General features: G+C 43.5%; 1 protein-coding gene and 1 pseudogene across 1 annotated transcript in view; both read left to right on the top strand.

Moving 5' to 3' along the window:
• The window catches only part of LOC143274744 (meiotic nuclear division protein 1 homolog), an 83,390-nt gene extending 65,735 nt beyond the window's left edge, over window positions 1-17,655 (top strand). The window contains exons 6-8 of the transcript XR_013053303.1: window positions 7,159-7,211; window positions 8,340-8,418; window positions 17,606-17,655. The gene's annotated coding sequence lies outside the window, so the exon portion shown is untranslated. The remainder of the gene's footprint in view (window positions 1-7,158; window positions 7,212-8,339; window positions 8,419-17,605) is intronic.
• Window positions 12,480-16,051, top strand: LOC143274622 (uncharacterized; annotated as a pseudogene).
• Window positions 17,656-22,974: the final 5,319 nt, after the last annotated feature.

Consider the following 22,974-nt stretch of genomic DNA (forward strand, 5'->3'; position numbering starts at 1 on the left):
ACATATATATATATTTGTCCAATCTCTGTGAATGTGATGCCTCATTGAGTAGTTAACTGAACTGGACTTACAATCATGAAATTATTTTGTAATGTTATGATTAAAATTTTACTTAGAATCCAAGCATTCTCAGTCTCATTGTTTTATTTCATGCACATTATAAACAGAAAAACAACAAAATATAATAATGGAAATTATAATAATGGATACTTTTATAGCACACTATCCAGAAATCTGGTGTAGGTGCTGTACAAAAACACTTTTGTTTACATAACACATTAGATCAACGTTACATACACACAACAAAATGTGACACAAACACACACACACACACACACACACACCCACTCCGTACATTATTACATACATTTTAACATACATGTGTACCTAACACCTACTCACAACACATAGTTTTGTCAGCCGTTTTGGCAACCTTCTCTGATCTTTTGCCATAACATTTAGTAATAATAATGATGATGATAATACTTTTAACTTTTTTTTTTTCTTCATAAGTTGTATCACATAGCTAAAGTAATAAACACAAAAACTCCATTTGATGATTGTGACTGTTGAACTTGTATGAGATAATATGTCAGTAAATCATGAAAATAATTATAATAATAATGATATTATGTCCAAACTCTGTGAAGATGCCTCCTTGAGTAAATGAACTGGACTTAAAATCATGAATATATTTTATAATGTTCTGATTAAAATTTTACTTTGAATCCAACCATTCTCATTGTTTTATTCCGTGCACATTATTATCATAAAAACAAAATATAATAATGATAATAGATACTTTTACAGCACACTATCCAGAAATCTGCTCTAAGTGCTTTACAAAAACACTTTTGTTTACATAACATATGATCAATGTAACATACACACAACAAAATGTGACACACACACACACACACACACACACACACACACACACACACACACACACACTCCATACATTATTACATACATTTTAACATACATGTGTACCTAACACCTACCCACAACACATAGTTTTGTCAGCCATTTTGGCAACCTTTGATCTTTTGCCATAACATTTAATAATAATAATAATGATAGTAATACTTATAACTTTTTTTTCCATAAGTTGTATCACATAGCTAAATAGACACAAAAACTCCATTTGATGATTGTGGCTGTTGAATTTGTATGAGATAATATGTTAGTTGATCATGAAAATAATAATAATGATATATATATATATATGTCCAAACTCTGTGAAGATGCCTCCTTGAGTAACTAAACTGGACTTAAAATCATGAATTTATTTTATAATGTTCTGATTAGAATATTACTTACAATCCAACCGTTCTCACTGTTTTATTCCGTGCACATTATTATCATAAAAACAAAATTTTATAATGATAATAGATACTTTTACAGCACACTATCCAGAAATCTGCTCTTGGTGCTTTACAACATAAAACATTACATCTATGTTACATACACACACCAAAATGTGACTGCACACACACACACACACACACACACACAAAATGCATACATACATTTTTACATATATGTGCACCTAAAACTAACAGCTACCCACAACACATAGTTTTGTCAGCCAGTTTGGCAACCTTCTCTGATCTATACATATATATTTGTCCAAACTGTGAATGTGATGCCTCCTTGAGTAACTGGACTGGACTTGCAATGATGAATTTATATCATAATGTTATGATTAAAATTTTAACACTTTTGTTTGCATAACACATTAGATCAATTTTACATACACACAGCAAAATGTGATTCAGTCACACAAACACACACAAAAATGGATACATACATTTTAACACACATGTGTACCTGGTGGTGTGTCCATTGAGATCGATGATGACCATCGTTGTCATCCAGCTGGGGGATGGGGGGAGGGTGGTGGTGGGGTGGGGGGGAGGATGCTCATGAATCTATCTGTGAATGCACAGGTGGCTGAATAGTCCAATCTGTGCACGAAATGTTCGCTGACAGTTGAGGCAGACAAAGACAGGCATATCATTGTCAGGGAGCTTGTTTGCCCGTGACTTTCTGGCCTGCCTCTTCTGAACAGCTGCAGCAGTCCTGTTGGCCTCGCACAACTTGGCGCCTTTGTGCACAGCAGCGCGCCATTTGTCACGGTCCACTGCAGATTCCTCCCAGGAGTCGGTTGATATCAAACGCTTTAAGAGAGACTTTCAGAGTATCTCTGAAGCGCTTCTTCTGACCTCCGTGTGATCTCTTCCCTTGTTGCAGCTCGCCATAGAAGAGCCTTTTGGGCAGCCGATGGTCTGGCATGCGCGCCACGTGTCCAGCCCAGCGAAGCTGGGACTGCATCAGGATGGTGAAGATGCTGGGAAGGGTGGCTTTTGCGAGCACCTCTGTGTCTGGGGTCCTGTCTTGCCACTTGATGTTCAGTAGCTTCCTGAGGCATGTTGTGTGGAAGTGGTTCAGCTTCTTGGCATGTCGTTGGTACACTGTCCAAGTTTCGCAAGCGTACAGTAGTGTGGGGAGAACTACTGCTCTGTAGACCTTTAGCTTGGTCTCAAGACTAATACCTCTTCTGTTCCAGACATTTGCACTGAGTCTGCCAAAAGTTGCGCTTGCTCTTGCAATCCTGACGTTCACTTCATCGTCGATGGTTGCATTTCGTGACAGTGTGCTGCCAAGGTATGTGAACCGCTCCACCGCACTGAGTCTCTGACCGTTGACTGTGATGTTGGGCTCAACGTAGGGTTTCCCTGGGGCTGGCTGATGGAGAACTTCAGTTTTCCTTGTGCTGATGGTAAGGCCGAAGTTCCTGCTGGCAGTGGCAAACTTGTCGACGCTGAGTTGCATGTCAGCTTCAGATCCAGCGTTGAGGGCACAATCATCAGCAAACAAAAAGTCTCTGATGATGTCTGTCATGACCTTCATTTTTGCTTGAAGCCTTCTGAGGTTAAACAACTTGCCATCTGTTCGGTACTTTGGCCGATTCCAACATCGCCATCTCTGAAGGCATCAGTAAGCATTGCAGAGAACATGAGGCTGAACAGCGTTGGAGCAAGGACGCAGCCTTGCTTGACACCATTTGTGACAGCAAAAGGAGCAGATGTTTCGCCATTGTCCTGGACTCGAGCCTGCATGCCTTCATGGAATTGGCTGACCAAGGAAATAAATTTCTGAGGGCATCCGTACTTGGCCATGATCTTCCACAGTCCCTCTCTACTCACGGTGTCGAAGGCCTTAGTGAGGTCGACATAGGTGGAGAACAGATCAGCATTTTGCTCCTGACATTTCTCTTGCAGCTGCCTTACAGCAAACACCATGTTGGTGGTTCCGCGCTCTTTCCGGAATCCACATTGGCTCTCAGGCAAATGACCTTGGTCAAGGTGTGCTGTGAGGCGGTTTAGTAGGATCCTGGTAAGTATCTTGCCTGCGATGGAGAGCAAGGAAATGCCCCGATGGTTATCACAGGCTTGCCGGTTCCCCTTTCGCTTGTACAAGTGAATGATAGATGCATCTTTGAAATCCTGGGGGATCGTCTCTTCTTTCCACATGAGTGAGTACAGCTGATGGAGCTTCTCAGTCAGCACAGTGCCTCCATCCTTGTAGACCTCTGCTGGTATGGAGTCTGAGCCAGGTGCTTTGCCACTGGATAGCAGACGGATTGCTTTCTGGGTCTCAAGAAGTGTTGGCAGATCGTCCAGTGCTTCGTTGATGGGGACTTGTGGGAGACGGTCTATGGCTTCATCATTTATGAAGGAAGGGCGATTTAAGACACTGTTGAAGTGCTCAGCCCAGCGTTCGAGAATTTTCTCCTTCTCGGTGATCAAGGTATTCCCATCTGCACTGAGGAGGGGGGATGATCCTGAGGATGTGGGGCCGTAGACTTCTTTTAAGGCATCATAGAACCTCTTCATATCGTGCCTGTCAGCATATCCCTGGATCTCATCAGCTTTGTCACTCAGCCACTTATCCTGCATCTGGCGTAACTTTTGCTGAACAGTCCTGCGGATGGCATCGTACGCATCCTTTTTTGATGTGGACTTTGGGTTGCTCAGGTAGGCTTGATGCAGACGGCGTTTCTCATCCAGAAGCTGCTTGATTTCATCACAGTTTTCATCAAACCAGTCTTGGTGCTTTCTGGTCATGGGTCCCAGGGTCTCTGAAGCTGTACTATAGATCAGCTCACGCAGGGTCCTCCAGTCAGACTCCACATTCTGGTTGTCCAGAGAGGCGGATTCCAGACAATCTTCCAGCAGCTCCACAAAGGACTGTTTGATGGTGATGTTATTCAGCTTAGCAATGTTGAGCCGTTTTGGAGCCTTCTGGCCTTGGGGGCGTCTCTTGGGCTGGATTCGAATATTCAGCTTCGAGACTACAAGGCGATGGTCTGTCCAACACTCGGCGCCGCACATGGTCTTTGTTACACGTATATCTTGCCTATCCCTTTTCCTGACGATGACGTAATCGATGAGATGCCAATGCTTTGAGCGTGGGTGCATCTATGACGTCCTGTTACGGGTAGGGAGGCAGAAAACTGTGTTGGTTATCAGCAGTTCATGCTCTGCACAAGTCTGAAGCAAAAGCAATCCATTTGGGTTGCAGTGGCCCACACCGTGCTTTCCAATCACTCCATCCCAGGAGATGTAGTCAGAGCCAACTCTAGCATTGAAGTCCCCAAGAATGATGAGCTTGTCTGCTTTAGGGATAGCAGCAATGACAGAGTGAAGGTCCTCGTAGAACTTCGCCTTCACTTGATCCGGGTTGGTCATGGTTGGGGCGTAGGCACTGACAATGGTGAGGTGCTTCTGGCCAGATGCCAGTGGGAGTTTCATGGTCATAAGCCTATCGTTGACTCCCTTTGGGATTCCAGCTAGCTTGCTGACAAGTGCTGTTTTTACTGCAAAACCAATGCCAGCCTCACGTCGCTCTTCGCTTCCTCGTCCACTCCAGAAGAAGGTGTAACCAGATCCCCGTTCACAGAGCTCGCCTTCGCCTGCAAGCCGAGTCTCACTCAAGGCTGCGATGTCAATGTTGTATCTGGCGAGTTCGGATGCAACTAGTGCCGTTCTCCTTTGGGGTCTGTCCGCGTTATCTCTGTCCAGGAGAGTCCTTATGTTCCAAGCACCAATGGTGAGAGGAACGATCCTTGTTTTTTTCTTTTCTTTCTTTTTGTTTCGACCGCTGATGTAGGGTCCCCGCCAGCCGCGATATGCTGGCCAGGGTGATATGGATCAGGCAATTTTTAGGGCACCTTTTCTAGCCCCTTCCTCATGCCAGGGAGGTGAGCAGTGCATTCCTAAAGAGGGCTGCTCAGACGGCTGCCGAGCTCCATCGCTGCTCCTGTCGACGAAGAACGACCCTATGGCCTGAGCCGCCTGCGTGCAGGTCTGCGGCTGCGACTGCCAGTGTACCCACACCTGTCGTTTTGTCGCTCGCCTGTCGCCACAGGACTTGGGGGTGATGAAATGATGAAGGTTGAAAGGTCATTTTGGATGACTGATGACTTGCGCGATGAGTTTGTTTAAAGTGAAGAGGAGTTGCGCAACGTCGACCTCACTCTCTCGTCCGGGTCCACCAATTTCCAGTGGCAAGACTAAGTTGAGACGACTGGAGGATGAGCACGGATGCAGTGGATGACCAAGATATCCTTTCGGTGTCTCATCTTGCTCTCTGCACTCCACAGTGCGTTGCTGTAACCGCCTTCCTCTCCGTTGAACCGATAGGTTTCTTCTGCAGATTCTGCCGGATCCAGACTTCGCATGCATGGGTAGACACACCCCGGGGGCCAACTGCGTGTGGCATGCACACAGCACAGTGGAGCTAGATGGCCGTCGGTGGCTCTCCTGAGCCGACGCCCTTTTATGGATCTCCATAAGGGTGTCTAGCCACCCGCCTCACCAGTCCCGGAAGGGAGCAGTGGGAGTGCCGGTTTAGTCGCCGGCAACCCGACCCTGAACAGGTTGTACTGGATTACAGGTTACCAGTAGCAGATCTAATGACCTGACCTGACAAGGTATGTGTACCTAACAGCTACCCACAACACATAGGTACACATAGGCATGCACAAACATACATAAACAGACATGTGTTATGATACCTCTTCCCCATCATCTTTATATATATAGAGAGTTTTACATTACACTTAACAGTTTCAGTTTCTCAGTTTCATGTATATACTACATAATATGTAAATTGTTACTGTTTGTGATTGACAGGATATATGACAGGATACATGACAAACTTGCCCTTTCACTGTGAAAGGTAAGATCTTCTTTTCTCTTTAGATGGCTGGCACAGTACACAACAAATGACTACAGTTTCTGATGTTTAGTGTTTAGTTGAAACATGGCTATGAATAGTATGATCAGTTGATATCTCAGCATGTGCCTGGCTCTCTCTCCACTTGTCTGTCATTCAGCTCTTGCATAATAATGTTGTGAAATATAATTTTTTCTATAGATAGATACACGTCTTACTCCCACAACAATGCTGCATGCCTTGATCTCTTGTGTCAGTTATGACTACGATTGTCAAATGCTGTTGGTGCTTATTTATATATGTTCATGTGTACCTAGTTGGTACCAATTACAACTTTCTACATAGAACATATAATTAGTAAAACAAAATATGCTATGCCACCTCTCCCTCTTCAACCCCCAGTTAAGATTTATATTTAAATTGTGTGAAATATACTGTGTAGAGTTGGATTGTGTTAAATGTACATATAATATATTTAGTGATTTACATACATGTTAGCATATATATATATATACATATATATATATATATATATATATATAAATTATTATCATTTTACATGATCGACTGACATATTATCTTATACAAGTTCAACAGCCACAATCATCAAATGGATTTTTTGTGTCTATTACTTTAGCTATGTGATACAACTTTTGAAAAAAAAAGTTATTAGTAACTATCATTATCATCATTAAGATTATTATTAACTGTTACGGCTATAGATCAGAGAAGGTTGCCAAACTGGCTGACAAAACTGTGTTGTGGGTAGCTGTTAGTGTTAGGTGCATATGTATGTTAAAATGTATGTATGCATTTTGTGTGTGTGTGTGGGTGGGTGTGTTAGTCACATTTTGTTGTGTGTATGTAACATTGATCTGTTGTTATGTAAACATAAGTGTTTGTGATTGGCAGGATATATGACAGGACACATGACAGACTTGCCCTTTCACTGTGAACACTGAAAGGTAAGATCTTCTTTTCTCTTTAGATGGCTAGCACAGTATGTAACACATGGCCACAGTTTCTTATGTTTAGTGTTTAGTTAAAACATGGCTATGAATAGTATGATCATTATCATCATTAATATTATTATCATTAACTGTTACAGCTATAGATCAGAGAAGGTTGCCAAATTGGCTGACAAAACTGTGTTGTGGGTAGCTGTTAGTGTTAGGTGCACATGTATGTTAAAATGTATGTATGCATTTTGTGTATATTCTATATCTTTATTTAAATATACAAGTTGTAACATGTATGTAGAACTTATATATAGATAGATTGATTGTTTGATTGATTGATTGATAGAGATATACATATAAAATACACATGCATGTATATACATATACATGTAAAATACACTTGCATATATAGATAGATAGATAGATACAGATATAGATAATAACATATATGTGAGTTTTAGGGTACAAATTCAAGTCTATAGATAATTTCATGTGGCAATCTCATTATCTCAAAATACTGAGAGATAAAATATTTGCCACGGGAGCAGACACAGGGCAGCAAAAGGTGGAACACTGCTGTGTGGTACCCATCCTATGTCATCTCCATCTGGAAAGGTGTCAGTATGTTCCCCTAACCTGCATCATCAGTGAACTTGACCATGACATGTCTTTGGCCAATGACAATTGGAATGATATTCTTCATTGATTAATGTAAACTTGTAGTTGTATGTAGTATATTATACCTGTTCCACAGGATACCACTCATGAAAATTTCATCAGCTATGCTTTATAATTAACAGTTGCAAATGTTTGTTGTGTTTTTTTTATCTGAAGGAGATGATGACGGGCAGACCACTTAAGAATAGACTGTAACCAGCGTAAAGTTTCTGGCGTTTTGTTGTTGTTTCTTTTTGTTATATTTTTTAAAAAGATTTGTTGATAAATATTTAGATACTATGATAATGTGAAAACTTAGAATGGCAGAAGTTCTGTGTGAGAATATAAGTTTTACTTTTATTAAGGGTGTGAAATCACAAAAGGAATACAGTCAGAATAGGTTATAAATATGATTTGACCGACTATTAATATATTCACAATTTACAAACATAAATATTCTGAACATGTTCATTTCAGCTGCTGCTTATCATCGTATGCTGCAGAGACCGGCAGAGTGTGTGTGAATCTGATTTGCATGATTAATTGCAATTGTTTGGTAAGTGGATTTTTATTTTCTTTAAATTGTAAACAATGCAATCACTTCCTAATCCGAGCATTTCAAATTTTCAGGCTTTTAACACTATTATTATTTGTCTTAAATCTTATGGTCCAAAATCTGATTTGGTATCTAGTTTTTGTGACATGCTCTTTGAAATTATAACTTGATTATTTAGCTTTTAAGAGATCTGTTTTACCTATCTCTTAAAAAAAAAAATATATATATATATATATATTGTGGTTTTTCTAGTATAATTTTGTGTTTGCAGATATCCGTTTGTCCAGAAAAAATATTTTTGTGCAAATTACCTGACTAATGTTTGTAATGAACAAGTTGAAAATGTGACAAAAAAAACAAAACACTGATTTCAGAACAACAGCATGTCACTAAAAATATATAAAATGGGAAAACAGCATGTGTTTTGTATTCTTTATTCATTTACCTTTCAGAAAATATATACTTTTCTCCAGTAACAAAGAGCACAAAATTTATGGAAAATTTATACCCGTTTTTGGGGAAAAACCCTGGCAAATAGATTTCACTTAAATTCTATTTTCCTGGCAGCGAAAAGGTTAAAAGCACAACCACTCTAGTTAAACACAAATGCCCCTATTGTAGGTTTTGTGGTAAAGTTTTTTCAACATTTCAACGGTTTCAGTCACACAAATGTTCATGCTTGCAGACATCACCTGTTACTTCCATTGAGCAACACAACATTGCATTCACCCTTGTGCAGACTGAATGGCAGGTACAGAAATGTCAGCAGTTACATTTGGTGTTCAAATGCAGCCTTCCCTCTGTAGAACCCAAAGTTGAGGCAGGAGCACCCAAACAGATCATCAATATAAGGGGGGATGGAAACTGTTTTTTCTTCTGTTTGAGCCTGGCAGTTCGTGGGTGTGAGACCTTTCATCAACCGCTTCGATCAGCTGTGTGTAACTTTTTGGTCAGTTCACCATACAGGGGTAGGCTGGAACAGTTTTTGTTGCAGGAACAGGGGCTGACAGCAGAGGCTTATTTGGAGAGGTCTCGCATGATGAGGTGTGGTGTTTGGGCCTCTGAAGTGGAGATTTTCACTGCAGCTGTGATGCTCAACACAAAAATATGTGTTTATCGTATCATTGGTGGACAGGGTGCCTGGCACACACATGATCCCAACTTGGTTTCTCCACAACAGAAATAGGGCAGTGCATTTACATCAATCACCAGAACAACAATCACTATGAAGTGGTGCTTGATGTTCACTGCCTTTCTGCTGGATCACAGTCCCCATGCAAGCATCACAGCTCAGTACCAACTGAACCAAATGAGACTCTGCTGTCATCTGAAGTTCCCCAACAGAGGGATGTGAAATCTCATCAGTCATTCAGCCTGCTGATCAGAAGGGTTCAGATGTCAAAATTGCGAAAAGGGCATTATTGGAAGGAAGAAAGATGAAGAGACAGAGAGAGAAAGGCAAAAATCAGAAATGTGTTTGAACACAGACAGAAAGAGACAGTACAAAATAAACAGCAAATGGCAAGGAAGAGAGACTGCCAGGAATACAGACAGAAGGAAGCAGTGAGAGACAGGGAAGACAAGGCAAAGAAGAGACAGTCAGGAATGGAAGGAAAGGGAGGCATCCCAAAATCAAAAGAGGATGAAGTTGACAAGGTTGAGTGCACAGTACAGTGAGAAGGAGGCAGTCAGGAATAGGGAAAGAAAGATGAGGACAAGAGAGGGTGCAGAATACAGAGCAAAAGAGTCGTGCAGGAACAGGGAAGCAATGGTGAGGATGCGAGAGAATGCAAAATACAGACAAAAGGAGGCACTTAGGAACAAGGAAGGAATGGCAAGGAAGAGAAAGAATGTAGAATACAGAGAAAAAGAGATGGGTAAGAACAAAGAAGGGATGGCAAAGAAGCGAAGAGATGTAGAATACAGAGAAAAAGAGATGGGTAAGAACAAAGAAGGGATGGCAGTTTCAGTTTCAGTTTCAGTAGCTCAAGGAGGCGTCACTGCGTTCGGACAAAACCATATACGCTACACCACATCTGCCAAGCAGATGCCTGACCAGCAGCGTAACCCAACGCGCTTAGTCAGGCCTTGAGAACACACACACACACACACACACACACACCACACACACACACACACACACAAAAAAAAAAACAAAAAAAACCAAAAAAACACACACACACACAAAAAACAAAACAAAAAAACCCAAAAAAAACGGGGGAATAAATAATAGATAAGCTTGCATAAATAAATAAATAAATAAATAAATAATAATTATAATATAGAAAAAGGTAGTAGTAATAATATTAGTAATACTAATAAAATGATAATAATAAAACATAAATAAATAAATAGATAAGACAACAATGGTGATAAATAAGCAAATAAATGTAAAATATGAAGACACACATTCACACATACACCCACACATGCATAACAGAAATGCACCAGACATGCAGTTTCACATATATGAAAGCACAGTCAAATACATATAAACGTACATGAGCTCCAACACACACACACGCATTACCGTGCACCTCCTCTACCCCCCTCCTCCACACACTCATTTCTAGTCTAAGTATCGCAGCTTCCACGGCACACACACACACACACACACACACAAACACACACTCACAGAAATGAACACTTACTTGTACAAGCACATATGAAAGCACAGTCAAATACATATAAACGTACATGAGCTCCAACACACACATACACACACACACACACACACATTACCTTGCACCTCCTCTACCCCCTCCTCCACACACTTATTTCTAGTCTACGTATCGCAGCTTCCACGGCACACACACACACACACACAAACACACACTCACAGAGATGAACACTTACTTGTACAAGCACACACACATACGCCCATATCTCCCACCCCCAACCCCACACACGTACATACAAAGATATATATATATATATATATATATATATATATATATATATACACGTTCCAATATCCTGTTGCTCCCACAGTGTAGGCATGCATACACTCACATACCTCATCCTCTACCCCACCTCCCCCCGCACTCCCACCTCCCCTCACACACACACACACACACACACACGTACACATATCTCTCCTGACACTTGTGTGCAATTTCACTCTCGCGCATTCACAAACGCACTCAAAAGCACAGACCCACACATACACACAAACACACACAGCCGCCACTGACTGGCCGCAAGAGGGATGGGAAAAGATCTCTGATGCCAAGAACGTGGCATCTAGTGTGTTGCTCGGTCTATTGTATTTGGAAAGGCCCACAGAGACTCTGTTCCGTTTTGAAGAAATTTGCGCAATGTTGGTTTGGAAATGATGCCGATATTTGTTTGATTTGCAAAGCATCGTGCTCTACCTTTCATGTTAGATTTGCGGCCGCTCCCTCTCTCTGCTTTTATTTCTTTGAGGCGATCAATGGTGTGATGGCCTTGTACCTGTTCTTTTTGGTATTCTTTGACTTTTCTGAGGATTTCCGATTTTCCTAGATGTAGGCTGCTCGTTGGTGTTGCGTTACCAGCAAGTCTGTCAGCTCGCTCATTTCCCTTAACACCTGCATGTCCCGGGCAGTATGACCATGTGAGTTTTTTAATCTGAAAGTTGCGCATTGCGTTATGCCACTCTGGGCTTCCCATTCCGTTTTCAATTTTCTGTATGAGGTTCATTGAGTCGGTTAGAATCATGGCATGTTGGTTTCCGGGCGTATGGAAGGACGATAGCCACTGGAGGGCATGTGTCACGGCTTCAACTTCCATCGTTAGGCTGGAGGTTGTGACTTTGTAGGCAGCATTCTCTTCCCAAATTGTTTTTCCATTTTGTTTCGCAGTGAATCCCCAGCCAGACTGGTCTTTGGTGACTGAGCCATCTGTGTATATGATGATGTCCTCTTCTTTACTGTTTTCTTCTATAAGCAGCTTCACTTCCGCATCAGTTTTGCCCTCTGGCCATTCCCGACAATGTCTTCCTAGAGTGGGTGAAATGACTGGCAAAGAAGCGAAGAGATGTAGAATACAGAGAAAAAGAGATGGGTAAGAACAAAGAAGGGATGGCAAAGAAGCGAAGAGATGTAGAATACAGAGAAAAAGAGATGGGTAAGAACAAAGAAGGGATGGCAAAGAAGCGAAGAGATGTAGAATACAGAGAAAAAGAGATGGGTAAGAACAAAGAAGGGATGGCAAAGAAGCGAAGAGATGTAGAATACAGAGAAAAAGAGATGGGTAAGAACAAAGAAGGGATGGCAAAGAAGCGAAGGAATGTATAATACAGACAAAAAGAGTCATATAGGAACAGGATAGGTATGATGTGGAAGAGACGGAATATAAAGTACAGACAGAATGAAGCAGTTAGAAATAAAGAACAAATGGGGAATAGGAGAAAGGATGTGAAGCACAGAGAAACAGAAGCTGTCAGAAACAGAGAAAAAATGTCAATAAGGAGAGGGAATGTAGAGTACAGGGGAAAAGAAGCTGTTCAAAACAGAGAATATAAGACAAAGAAGAGAGGCAATGATGATTACAGACAGACAGAGACTGACAGAGAAAACGAAAAGCTCAAAAAGAACATGTCCACAGTTCAAAGAGAAAGAGTCCTTTTGGAGCAAGACATGCACACAAAGACGAAGACCCATCAGACAGTTGAACAAGAAATGTTTTCATTTGGGATGCAAATCAACAAATGATCTTGAAAGTATAAAAAAGTAATTTCAGTTGAGTGTAAGTCATGGGCCTGCTTTTGCTTGTACATGTTGTAATGGTTTGTTTTTATAAACATTCAGTGAGTGTTGTTCCATCATTTCAGTCTCTTCAGAAGAAAAATATTCAGGGGGGTTTAATCAAGCAGGTTTTGCGGGGAGTGAAAAGCTTTCAGGACACAGAGTGGATTTGTGACACTTGCAAGCAAGGCTTGAACAAATCTGTTCTTCCACAGTTAGCTGCTTGCAATGGCCTTGAATTCCCCACCACCCCTCTTCAACTCACAGGACTCACAGCACTGGAGGAAAGGTGTATATCACCACACATTCCTTTTATGCTGCTTCGTGAGTTGGGCTGTGATCACCAGTATGGTATGAAAGGAAGTGTTGTCAATGTGCCTGTTGATGTGCCTGCTACAGTGTCGTCATTGCCAAGACGATTTGCAGACACAGAAACAATAGCTTTGAAATTGAAAAGGCACAGGTGCTACAAAACATCATACCAATTTGAAAATGTCCGGCCCCAAAAGATCTTCGCAGCTGCCCAGTGGCTGATTGAGAACAGTGACCTGTACAAGGAAGAGGGCATCAGCCTTGATCCTTCATGGTACAGGTGTTGACGAGGTCGAATTTACAATCAATGAGGCCGATAAAAACTTGAAACATCATGACAGTGGCATACCTGAAAGTAGTCTGAAAGAGGTGGACACTGAGAGGTGTGATGCCACAGCTGAAACTTCAGTGAAAGACAGGTAAGTGATCAGGCAGTACAGGGTAGTTGCCATCAGTCAGAAGATCAGACTGAGGAGAAATACTTGAGCCAGCCATCTGAAGGCCAAGCTGGTGCTCAAGGAGGAGAGGTTGTAGATGTCTGTCAGGAAATACCTGTAGACAGTATTCCATCTTGTGAGAAGAAAGCAGATAAAGGGGAAGATGATGACAGAGACTGGGTTGAAATCACTCAAGAGGCTGAAATGGGTGTGGGTTGTAGGGACACCCTTCTCCATCCAAATAACTTTTCAGCAGATGGTCAGCAGGCATTTATTATCGCACTGGGTGAAGGTAAGCACCCTCTTGGTGTGTTCTTTGATAGAGATTGTGAGGAAAAGTCATTTCCAGGTATTTTCTGTGGGGAGCGACGAATGGACAACAGTGATCGCTTCAACCCCTCACATACAGCAAAATCTGTAAAGCAGAACTTTGAAATGCTGACAGACGTGCTGCTCTTTCTATTGCCAACATTTTCTTTAAGCTGAAAAAACTGCACATGCTTCAGATCCGTGATCTAGCAACAACAGCACTTAGAAAAGTGAAGGGGTCAAAGAAAGCCTACACTGCAGGTCAGCTGAAGAAAGAGAGTGCAGTTGAAGATCTGTTACATCATGATGAAGGGTACCGTGTTCTGAAGACTCTGCGGTCCTCTCCCCCATACTGGCAAGACCGCCAGAAAGATCTGTTTGCCATGATCAGGCAGCTTGGCAAACCTACATTTTTTGTCACATTCTTTGCAGCAGAAACCAGATGGTTTGATCTCCTGTGTGTTCTTTACCACATGGAGCACAATGAAGACATCACTGATGATGAGTTCCAAAAGTTGACCTGGCAGGAAAGGTCAAAACTGATCCAGAAAGATCCTGTGACATGTGCCCCACTTTCATCACCGGGTAAAGGTCCTGTTTTGAACAGTCATCCTGAGTGATCTGCAGCCCCTGGGAAAAGTAACCATTACTGCTGACTGTGAAGGTGGGTGCCAGGTACATGTTGGTTCACATCGACATTGGAGATGGTCTGGTAAATGGAGCTTCTGGCACACTGTGCCAAGTTGGACACACAGGCAGCGGGTAGAGTTTGATGATGAAGGTGTCGGGGGAAAAAGACCCGTGAACAGAACAAACAGCTCTACACACAGAACATCAGCACAAAGTGGACTCCTGTCTTCCAAAGTGTGAAACAGTTTCGTGTTGGAAAATGTCAGAACGTTGCAGTTCTGCACAGACAGTTCCCTTTGACGGCTTGCTCTGCTATCACCATCCACAAGTCACAGGGCTCCACACTGCAGAACGTGGCAGTGTCGTTTCAGGGAGCAGCACACCACCATCTGGTGTATGTGGCTTTCAGCAGAGCCAGAACTATGGCTGGTCTCCACCTGCTTGACTTTGATCCAAAGAAGATCAGAGTGTCACCAAAAGTCAAGCAGGAAATGGAAAGACTGAGACAAGAAACTGCTGTGCCCTGTCTGACTGATCTTCAGCAGTTTTCCACCACAGGGTTTGTGATTGTGTTTCACAACAGCCCATCACTTCACAAACACATTGCTGATCTTCGTGCAGACAGGAACTTGCTACAAGCAAGCCTCATGTTTATTTTTGAAACATGGGAGCATGAACAGGATGACCCTGAACACTACAAGATTGCAGATTTCACTGTGGTTGCCAGAAACAGCTCCAGCGAAAGGCTGTCGTTCACATGCTGGTACACCTGTTTACACCAGAGATCACAGTCTGCCATTCAGTAGCAGTGCTAGCCAGAAGTGCAGCAATGGCATTGAAATCACTGTGGTTGATACCAGTACCAGCGTTAGAGGACTGGTTGTTGTTGGGATCTACTGTCCTCCACATGTCAGCATCACAGTTTTGTGTGCAGAACTCAGAGCAGTTATTCAGCAGGAGCTCACAAGTCACACTCATGTTATCATTGGAGGAGACTTCAACAGTGATGCTTCCTGTGGACTGCCTAGACCTCTTCAAGAGTTCTGTGAACAGTTCAGTCTGCGACAGCTGATCAAAGATCCCACCACAGACTATGACTCGACACTGGATCTGGTTCTCACAATGTGCCTCAGCCAACTCCAGCTGGTGTCCTGGAGTCATGGTACTCAGATCATAAGCCATGTTGGATAGTGTGTCTATATTGAAATCAGGATGGGACTTTTTTTTTTTTTTTTTTTTTTTTTTTTTTTAAAGGCCTGGGAACCTTCCTTTTAAGTGATGGTGGTCCTTGTGAGTGTGGTCTGGTGGTCAGCTTTTTATCTCTTAATATATTTGATGTCATTATTCTTGCTTATGAGTATGACATGCTCTCTCTCTCTCTCTCTCTCTCTCTCTCTGTGTGTGTGTGTGTGTGTCATCATCAGATTTCTCATCTGTTGTAGAATTATTGAGAAAGATAGTTGGATAGGTATAGATATGTATGAAATCTTTTTGTTTTATTCTTATCATAACATGATAGGAATGAAACATAAAAGGTACTCATTCCTTTTTGTCATTTTTTTGGGTGTGGGGGAGATTGAATTTTCACCTGAGATTGACATACAATGAATCATTTTAAGATTCTGAAATGTTAACAAATGATACATGCTTTTTAACATATCATTGTCAGTATTTTTTTTTTTTTTTTCAGAGAGGTGAGGGGGTGGGGTGAGCAGTATAATGAACTGATGTTTACCTTTTATATATGTTACAGGTTTCCAGTCCTGAAATTCAAACTGTTACAGTAACCTGTGCTTGAAACTAATTGATTTTTTGTTGTGTGTGTTTGGAAAAGCATGCTTAATTGTGATACTTGATAGAATAGGTAAATCCAACAGTCATTGGCTGGCAGCATAAAATTTTATCATTACAAAGTTAAGTGTCAAGTATCTGCCATCAAATGGGTTGATAGATCAGATACATAACAAGCAAAAGTTTACAATCGCATATTAATCGACATTTGATCACATGCAGCCACAGCAGAAGCTTTGGACACTAATGCGTGCTGTTTGCACAAAACAATGTGTTGCTGTGTTGGCATGCACTTTTTCTTAAATAGATGCCTTGATCAGGAAATTTTGGATTGATGAAAAACTTTCTTCATGTACATGATGTAGATCTATAGCTCTTTCTCGTGAGATGGTCCATTCTCATTTGAAGAGGGTTTGTGGTGTGGAGGGGATACTGCCTTGTACTGGTGTTGTAGGCATGGAATTATGGTTAATCAACAAAGATGGTGAAATGTCAATAAAAATTGTAGCATAAGAAGATAAGATTTAAATGCTTAAACAGAATTCATTGTTTTACATTTTTTTTCTTTAAATTGCAAGCTATTCAGTAAACATTAGTGCTAATACATTGTGTTTTACAAAGTGAGCTTCACATTCGTTTGTGTATGACATTTTGACAAATGAATACATGAATAAATTTGATATGTGTACATATGTTACTACCCCATGGAACTGATACCTTGTCGTGGTGGGGTAGCTTGAGTGCTTCAGTGATCTGTCGAGCTATGTCAGCTGATGTGTCACATGCCTGGCAGGGCCTCCCATGCTGGACAGGTTGTGGGTATTTGTTCCACAAACTATACCAGCTGGCATGATGCACACATTTTAGGGTTTCCCTTGGTGAAAAGGTTGTATAGTAGAAGCCCGACAAAATTCAGTTTCAAATACATGTCTTTACATATTTTTCTCTTATGACTGACATTTCGTCGTCCTTCTGTTTCAGGAAATGGACATCAGCCGGGACTGGAACAACAGAATCTTCTCAGAGAAAACCTGTATGCTTTTGGTCTAAATAAACACAATACAATACAACATCATAAGCCTCTGTTGCTTGATCAGTTGATGTTTGGTTTGTTGAAGGTGCTGTGTGTGTGCCCCTGTGGGGATGTCAGGGACTCTTTCCATTAAAATACTATGCCCACCCTCTGGAAATCCTCTCCTAAAAATGTATCATTTTATATGTCACTTTTCCTTTTCTGTCATTTATTACTGTCAGCCATGCTATTTCATTCCCATCCATTTTTTCAAGATAGCCATGATTATTTCTGATTATTTCTTTTTCTGGACTTCATAATTGTGCATTCTTGCAAAGCTGTATTCTAATTTGGACCTAGGACATAAGAGTTGCCTGCTGGCATTTTTTTTGTTTTCTATGCCTGTTATGTACAATTTGTGTATTAGGTATAACTATGTCAATGTTCAGGTGTGATTGGTTTACTCTATCGACAGATTAATGGAAAGGCCAATTTTGATACATGTAGTTATATGTGCATGGGGGTTAGGGGGTGCACGGGAGGGGTAGTACCTCTAGAGGGGGTGCTTGCCACACTCTTCCGGGAGTGGTTCGTCCTCTGTTGGTCCCCACCGGCACCCAGCTCTCACCTATGGGTCCTAGAAGCTGCTAGCATGTGGCAGCGCCCAACCCCCGGGCAACGGCTTTGACATGTTGGCTAAACTAGGTGAGGGTAGCCGATGGGTCTCAAACCCTCGGTGAGTTAGGGCTTGTCTACCCAAGCATGTGAAGACTGGATCCGGCGGACTCTACGGAAGAAACCTTCATGGTTCAATGGAGAGGAAGGCGGTTGCAGCAGAGCACTGTGGAGTGCTGAGGGCAGGATGAGGCACATAGGACATCCTGGTCATCCACTGCATCCGTTTCCATCTCCAGTCGTCTTGACCTCGTCTTGCCACTGGATACAGATGGTCTCGGACAAGAGAGTGAGGTCGACGGTGCGCAACTCCTCCTCACTATAAACAAAGTCATTGCGCAAGTCATCAGTCATCCTTCATCCCATACCATCATTTTCCCCAAGCCCTGTGGCGACAGGCGAGCGACGAAGCGACAGGTGTGGGTACACTGGCAGTCGTAGCCGCGGACCTGCACACAGGCGGCTCAGGCCATAGGGTTGTTTTTCACCAACTGGAGCAGCGGTGGAGATCGGCAGCCCCCTGAGCGACTGAGCAGCCCTCTTCAGGACAACACTGCTCACCTCCATGGCATGAGGAAGGGGCTAGAAAAGGTGCCCTAAACATTGCCTGCTCCACATCACCCTAGTCAGCATACTGCGGCTGACGGGGACCCTACTCAAGCGGTCGACACACAAAGGAAAGAAAGAAGAAAACAAGGAGCACCCCATTGACCATTGCCACATGGAACGTGCGTATGCTTCTGGACAGAGGTGACTCAGCCAGACCACAGAGACGCACAGCACTCATTGCGAGTGAATTAGCCAGGTACAACATCGACATCGCTGCCTTAAGTGAGACCAGACTGGCAGAAGAAGGCAAACTCTGTGAGCGAGGCGCAGGCTACATGTTCTTTTGGAGTGGTCGCGGACCTGAAGAGAGACGTGAGGCTGGAGTTGGCTTTGCAGTGAAGACAACCCTTGTTGGCAAGCTGGCTGGCCCCCCGAAAGGAGTGAACGATCGCCTGATGACGATGGAAGTCGCTGAAGTTTACCACCATTGTCAGTGCCTACGCGCCCACCATGACCAACCCGGATGAGATCAAGGACAAGTTCTACGAGGACCTGAACGCTGTCATCACCACTGTTCCCAACGCAGACAAGCTCATCATTCTTGGTGACTTAACACGAGAGTTGGTTGTGACAGCACCTCCTGGGAAGGAGTGATTGGGAAGCATGGGGTTGGTAACTGTAATAGCAATGGCCAACTACTTCTCCAGACATGTGCTGAGCACGACCTTCTTATCACAAACACCATCTTCTGCCTCCCTACCCGTAACAGGACATCATGGATGCATCCTCGCTCTGGGCATTGGCATCTCATCGACTTTGTCATCGTCAGGAAGAGGGACAGGCAGGACGTACGAGTCACGAGGGCCATCTGCGGCGCCGAGTGCTGGACAGACCACCGCCTTATCGTCTCCAAGCTCAACCTCCGCATCCAGCCCAAGAGACGGCCTCAGGGCATGAAAGCACTCAAACGCCTGAATGTCAACAAGCTGGAGCTAGGCAACATTAAGCAGAGCTTTGCTGACACCCTGGAGGAACGCCTTGAGTCCACCGTGCTGGACAACCAGAACGTGGAGGCAGCATGGGGCGCACTGCATGAGACGGTGTACAACACTGCCATGGAGTGCCTGGGGCCTTCTGTCAGGAAGCACAAAGACTGGTTTGATGAGCACTGCACTGAGATCAAGCAGCTGCTAGAAGACAAACGCCAAGCCTACAGAGCCCACATTGAAGATCCCAAGTCACAGTCAAAGAAAGACATACTGAAGAGCGCACGCAGCACCATCTGGCTGAAGCTGCGGCAGATGCAGGATTCCTGGTTGAGCAACAAAGCTGATGAGATCCAGGGCTTTGCAGACATGAACGACATGAAGAACTTCTATAACGGCCTGAAAGAAGTCTACGGTCCCACCACCTCCGGATCTGCTCCACTCCTCAGTGCTGATGGTTCTACCCTGATCACTGACAAGGACGGGATCCTTGAGAGATGGGCTGAACACTTTGACAGTGTACTGAACCGCCCCTCCACCATCAATGATGAAGCCATCGACCGACTCCCCCAGGTGCCAGTCAGTGAGTTGTTGGATGCCATTCCAACTTTGGAGGAGACCCAGAAAGCTATCCATCTGCTATCCAATGACAAAGCCCCTGGCTCAGACTCCATTCCAGCTGAGGTCTACAAAGAAGGTGGTATGGCGCTGACTGAGAAGCTTCATCAGCTGTTCCAGCTCATCTGGCAGCATGAGGCAGTTCCACAGGACTTCAAAGATGCTTCCATCATACGCCTGTACAAGCGCAAAGGAAATCGTCAGGCCTGTGACAACCATCGTGGAATATCCCTGCTGTCTGTCGCAGGCAAGACTGGCCAGAGTGCTACTCAACCGTCTCATAGTGCACCTTGAGCAAGGTCTACCAGAGAGCCAGTGTGACTTCCGGAAAGAACGCGGGACTATCGACATGGTGTTTGCTGCCAGGCAGCTCCAGGAGAAGTGTCAGGAACAGAACGCCAACCTTTACTCCACCTATGTCGATCTGACCAAGGCCTTCGATACTGCTAGCAGAGATGGCCTTTGGAGAATCATGGGGAAGTACAGATGTCCCAGAAAGTTCATCACCATCATACGGCAACTACACCATGGGATGCTGGCCCGAGTCCAAGACAACGGAGAGACTTCAGAACCATTCCCTGTCTCCAACGGAGTCAAACAAGGGTGTGTTCTTGCCCCCACCCTGTTCAGTCTCATGTTTTCAGCCATGCTGACAGATGCCTTCAGAGACGCTGACGTAGGCATTGGCATCAGGTACTGCACAGATGGCTCACTCTTTAACCTCAGGAGGCTTCAAGCAAAAACCAAGGTGAGGACAGACACCGTCAACGACTTCTTGTTTGCTGATGACTGCGCTCTCAACGCTGCCTCCGAAGTTGACATGCAACACAGTGTCGACAAGTTCTCTGCTGCCTGTGACAACTTTGGCCTCACAATCAGCACAAAGAAGACTGAGGTGATGCACCAGCCAGCTCCAGGAAAGCCTCGCGTTGAACCAAACATGTTCATCAACAGGCAACGACTGAACGCGGTGGACAAGTTCACATACCTGGGCAGTACACTCTCTCGCACAGTTGTCATCGACGATGAGGTGAATGTCAGACTCGCCAAAGCCAGCGCTGCCTTTGGCAGACTCCATAAAAACGTTTGGAACAGGAGAGGCATCACCCTGGAGACGAAGCTCAAAGTATACAAGGCCATAGTTCTCACCACACTGCTCTATGGGTGTGAATCATGGACGGTCTACAAACGCCACGCCAAAAAGCTGAACCATTTCCACACCACCAGCCTCAGAAAACTTCTCGGCATAAAGTGGCAAGAGAAGATCCCTGACACAGAGGTGCTCATTCGTGCAAACTTGCCCAGCATCTACACCATCTTGATGCAGGCCCAGCTGCGCTGGGCAGGCCATGTAGTTTGCATGCCAGACCACCGGCTCCCCAAGAAACTGCTGTATGGCGAACTCCAACATGGCAAGCGCTCCCATGGAGGCCAAAAGAAGCGCTTCAAAGACACTCTGAAAGCTTCTCTGAAGGCCTTCAGCTTCAGCCATGACACATGGGAGCTGAATGTAATGGACAGGCCAAAGTGGCGTTCAGCTGTCCACAAAGGCGCAAAATCCTGTGAGGCCAACAGAATCGCTGCAGCACAGCAACGCAGACAGGCCAGGAAAAGCAGTGCCAGCAAGTCCCCAACAGCCGCCACCATCCCCTGTCCACACTGCGTCAGAACCTTTCGGGTGCGGATTAGCCTGACCAGTCATCTGCACACCCACAGAGCCCAACCCACCCACCCCCAGGATGACTAGATGGTCCTCGTCGATCCCGACGGACGAATCACATATATGTGCATGCATACGACTATTCATGCAAAAAAAAAATTTTCCTTCCTCACCCCCCCTCCCCTTTTTCTACAAGATCAATATTATGTGACACAAAGTCACACACAAATTGTTTTTTTTTTATAAAAATAATAGCTAACTCATGTTCAAGATTTTATATCCCAAAACTAAGCTACATATTTAGTTCAGCATTTTTGTAAAAGAGAAGTAGCCAAAATAAAAACCACCACTGTGGTGATTGATATTCAGTATCACAACACATTTACCACTCTGAAGAAAGTCCACAACTTGCTGCAACACAAGCAACCATTACTTACATCTAACCGAAGTCACACTTACCAAAAATCAACAACAAAAAACAATAATAATAATGATATTAAGATAAATAAATGAAGATAACTTATTTTAATATCTAACCAAAGTCACACGTACCAGCCCCCCCCCCCCCCCCCCCCCCCAAAAACAAACAAACAAACAACAACAAAAAAACAAAAACAATAATAATAATATTAAAATAACATTAATAAATTAAAACAAGAACATCATTACAGTTAAAGCATTTCAGCTAAAAAGCTGGCCCAGTGCTTCCCTCATTGGACGACAAGCAACCTCCAGGTTGATGACCACTCCCTCCAACTGAGCTCATCTTCTTCCACCACCAGTCAGTCATTTCAGAAACCATTTACATCAGTACATTCAAAATGTCAGTTTCTCAAGAAGGTGGCATTAG

The sequence above is a fragment of the Babylonia areolata genome, chromosome 29, assembly GCF_041734735.1.
Source record: "Babylonia areolata isolate BAREFJ2019XMU chromosome 29, ASM4173473v1, whole genome shotgun sequence".
Classification (NCBI taxonomy): domain Eukaryota; kingdom Metazoa; phylum Mollusca; class Gastropoda; order Neogastropoda; family Buccinidae; genus Babylonia; species Babylonia areolata.